Genomic DNA, 4,691 nt, shown 5'->3' with positions numbered 1-4,691 from the left:
AAGGCTCAAAGAGGATAACAAAGGATGAATATTCACACATGGGTAGTCATCTGGCCAAGTAGTTAAATTTCACAACAAAAAACTGCCTTTCTCATTTCTAAACCAGAATGCATATGCATTAATAAGAATTATGCAAAAACCAAATTCATAGTAATAACAACTTCTCACTTGTTCTCAAAGCTTTCTCACTACACTCAGTTATTCAACTTCTGGGTCAAAATCAATCAGATTCAAGAACTACTCATTCATAATCATAACACATGTTCTAAAACTCAGATCTGCAATAACAATCTCACAATCATGCCAATTATCATGGAAAGAATTCAAAGCTCCTTATTTCAACAAACTAACACAACAACTCAATCAAATCAAATACTGAAAATAAGTCATAGAAAACTTAAAGAAATTAAATAACTGAAATTAAAAACAAACTAAAACTCTTGAGAGGTCATGGTTGTGACTCCATAATCTCCAAAGTGAAGATGCCTCCGGCTGCTACTCATCATGTACCTAAGAATCCCTCCCCCACATAGATGAAGGCATGTCCTCAGGCCAATGTATATGTTCCTTACAAATCCAGAAACACAGAAATAACATCTCCAAAACACATTAAAACACAACCAAACTCAATACCTATACTAATAGAACTCATCACACCACACCAAGTACCAATCAGAATCACATACTCAAACACAAATAAACAACAACATCACATAAAAGGAAGGGTTAGAAAGCTGGGTTGCCTCCCAGTAAGCGCTTGTTTACTGTCTTTAGCTCGACACCTGTTAAGCTCATGGTGGATTTTTGATTTTGGTGAGCTTCTTTCCTCTGTTCCACCAACAACTCTTCCACTGTTTTCTAGATATCTTTCTGGTTACCCTGGAGTAAGGAGCTTCAACTTCAAATCTTCCGTCTTTAGTTTTGCTTTTGAAAACCCACAGCTTGTTTTTCAGTATAATTGGCTCTCCTAATATGGGCTCCTTTCTTTGCATCAACAACTGGTGGTCATCTGATTTATCACTTACACACATGATTTCATTTGCAGCTTCAGGAATTGCCTTTTCTTCACTACGCTGCTGCATATCATCAAATGCATTAAAAATTACCTCCTCATCTTTGTCTTTCAGTTTCAGCGTTCCATCATCCATATTAATGACGACTTTTGCTGTTTTCATGAATGGTCGTCCCAGAATAAGAGGTACTTCTTTGTCTTCCTCCATTTCCATGATGACAAAATCTGCAGGGAATATCAATTTGTCTACCTTTATGAGCACATCCTCTACCACTCCATAAGGATACTTGATTGATCGATCTGCCAATTGTAGAGTCATGCGTGTAGATTTCATCTCCAGATCCCTTATTTTCTCAAACATAGAAAGGGGCATCAGATTTATGTTGGCTCCTAGATCAATTAAAGCCTTTCCAACAGCCAACTTTCCTATGTTGCATGGAATTGTAAAGCTGCCAGGATCTTTAAACTTTGGTGGAAGCAACTTCTGGATAATTGCACTGCACTGACCCTGTACTTCAATAGTTTCTTCTTCAATGTACTTCTTCTTCTTAGTAAGCAATTCTTTCATGAACTTAGAATGAGAGGGTATTTGTTGCAGGGCCTCTGAGAATGACATCTTGATTTCTAACTTTTTGAAGATATCAACGAAGCTTTTGAACTGCCTTTCCTTCTCCTTTTTAGAGAAAACCTTTGGATATGGAAGAGGTTTCTCAAACACCTTTGCTTTCATTTTCTCTTCCTCTTTCTCTCTATGATTTTCTCTGTCCTCTCTCTCTTTTTCTTTTTCTTCCCTTTCACTCATCTCATCTCTCTTATTTTCTCTCTTCTCAGCACTCCCCTCATCTCTTTCTTGCTCTTTTCTCTCATGCCCTCTTTCTTCTAACACCCTTCCTGACCTTGTAGTGATGGCTTTACACTCCTCCCTTGGATTAACTTCAGTGTTAGCCACAAATTTCTTCTCAGATTTTTCTTCCAAATTCTTAGCTAATTGACCCACTTGAATCTCCAAATTACGAATTGAGGCTTCTGTACTTTTATGGTTGGAGATTGATACTTGCATAAACTGCTGAAGAGTTTCTTCCAGTTTTGAAGTTCTTTCTGTCAAAGTAGGTTGTTGATGAAAGTTCTGTGGAGGTGGTCTGTTGGACGGACCAGCTTGTCCCATACTCGGATGAGGTCTCCAGCCTTGATTAAAATTTTGACCTTGATTAAAATCCATTTGGCGACCTTGATTTCCCATATAATTCACTTCTTCATGAGACATGCTTTGTAGTACACATTGACCATTCTTGTGATCTCCACCGCATAATTCACAACATTGAATCATCTGATGTTGGGCTTGAGAAACATTCTGGAGCTCTTTAGGTAGCTGAGATAACTTCTTCATTAATGTCTCAAGTTACTGAGTCATAATCTTGTTCTGGGCTAGCAAGGCATCTTGAGATTGAAGTTGAAGAACACCTTTCTGTTGAAATTGACCTCTTTCACTCTGAACTTCATTATCATTTGCAGCCATGTTTTCAATGAGTTCATGTGCTTCCTCAGGCGTCTTCCATCTGATATTACCTCCAGCTGAGGCATCTAACATTAACTTTGTTTGAGATTTCAGCCCTCCAAGAAACAGATTTAGCAGTGTAGGCTCATCAAATCCATGAGTAGGGGTTTTTCTCAGTAGGCCTTTGAATCTATCCCATGCTTGACCTAGAGCTTCATCAATATCCTGCTGAAAAGAAGAGATTTCCTGCTTTCCCTTATTGACTTTGGATTGAGGGAAGAATTTGTTCAGAAACTTGGCAATTACATCATCCCAGAATATCAGACTATTCTCTAGAAAGGAATTCAGCCACATCTTTGCATTACCAGCCAATGAGAATGGAAATAAGCTGAGTCGGATTGCTTCATCTGGAACCTGGTGAATCCTCACTGTATTACAGATCTCCATGAAAGTAGCTAAGTGAGTGTATGGATTCTCGTGGGACAATCCATGGAACTGATTATTCTGCACCAAATGAATAAGAGCTGGCTTCATCTCCATGTTAGTAGCATTAACCACTGGTCTTGCGATACTGTTGAAGTGCAAAGGTCCCGAGAAAGTATTATAATCTGCAAGAGTACGTCTTCCTTGCCCAGAACCTTCTCCATTGTGAGTACCTTCCATTGTTTCCTTTTCTTGACCAGATGATGAGTCCAGAATTTCTTCAGAAATAACAGATGTTTCTATGGCTTCTCTGCTTTGTCTCCTCCTTCTACTGTTATTCCTTCTAGCAATTCTTTCAATTTCCGGATCAAAAAGCAGATTTTCAACCTGTTCTCTGCTTCTCATACAAAACACAAACTAGAAAAACACAATTTCTACAGATGACAACAATTATGCACAAAAATTCAAATATATCACAATAATAAGAAAACAAAAAGATAACTAAAATCAACTAAACCAGATAAACAACACACAATAGGCAAAAATAAAAACAAATCCCCGGCAACGGCGCCAAAAACTTGTTGATGGTTCGACAAGTGTACCGAATCGTACAAGTAATAAACCGGTAAGTCCGGATATCGTTTCCCAAGAGATTTTTTTGGTTTGCTAATCGTGAAAGTTTACTAATTTAGCGTCAAATATGATTATCAAATGTATTATTCTACACAATACAGATAAAAATACAAATATACAAAGTGGTAAAAACAGTCGAGTTTAGGTTCATTGGGGTTGATTTTCATGTTCAAAACTCAGTATTCTTTACTATCAAATACAATTCCTCAAGAATCATGCATCAACATCATAAGTAGACAAGTCTCTAATTCCTCGGATGACAAGCTCTAAATCTTTTAACAGAAATTCTAATCCCTTAGAATTCAGATTTGCATTAAGACCGATGTTATTGATGCCCAAAAGTCCTCAATCTATGTCTACAATTAAGTTCTACCGGTTGTTCTACCTATGTCCGTGATCCTAGCATTTCCCAATGATTCAAATCACTCTAATAGCTCAGATTTCCATCATTAAGCATGAATAACAAGCATAAAACAAAAGATTCATAAAGGATTAAGCATAAAACAGAAAGTTTACATAGAGTTTTGATACATTACTTTCAACCCCAATGAAATGGAGTTTTAGCTACTCCTAGACATCACGGAAGCAAGAAAGAAGAAAACGGATGGATTGGATGGTGAGAAATGGTGTTCCTGCATCTTGGAAGCCTCCAAACTCGAGCTGGGAGCTGCTGCAGAGTCCCCTCCGTCCAGAACTGGCTTCCTCTGCCTCTAGTTCGCGTTTTTAAAGAGAAGAGGCATAAGTGATTTTTCGTTGGGCGAGCAGCACCATCTCGCTGGGCGAATAGCACCAGCTCGCTGGGCGAGCAAGGCCAACTCGCTGGGCGAGTGGCTAAAAGCATGGGCGAGTGGTCAAAAGTGACCACTCGCTGGGCGAGCCGGTCCTAGTCGTTGGGCGACTGGCTCGCTGGGCGACTGGCTCGCTTGGGCGAGTGGCTCTCTCCGGCTGGGCGACTGGTCCACGCATGAATAGTAAAAAAAAAATCAAATTTTAAATAGTGAATAGTGTCGGTCAACGGATGAATAGTGCCTGATGAATAGTGCTCGATGAATAGTAACAGTGAAATTTCAGGGACTTCTTTCTCTTCTCCAATCCTTATTCATCTGCAAAATAACACACAAAAAACAC

At 38.9% G+C, this 4,691-nt stretch overlaps 1 pseudogene; it reads right to left on the bottom strand.

The window, feature by feature from the left end:
• Positions 1-791: 791 nt before the first annotated feature.
• On the bottom strand, positions 792-3,335 carry LOC148197452 (uncharacterized; annotated as a pseudogene).
• Positions 3,336-4,691: the final 1,356 nt, after the last annotated feature.

This window comes from Vigna umbellata, chromosome 6 (assembly GCF_029865625.1).
Source record: "Vigna umbellata cultivar VRB3 chromosome 6, Vumbellata_1.0, whole genome shotgun sequence".
In the NCBI taxonomy this organism is placed as follows: Eukaryota; Viridiplantae; Streptophyta; class Magnoliopsida; order Fabales; family Fabaceae; genus Vigna; species Vigna umbellata.
The sequence above is the reverse complement of the archived record's forward strand: the minus strand, read 5'-3'. Positions and strand labels throughout refer to the sequence as shown.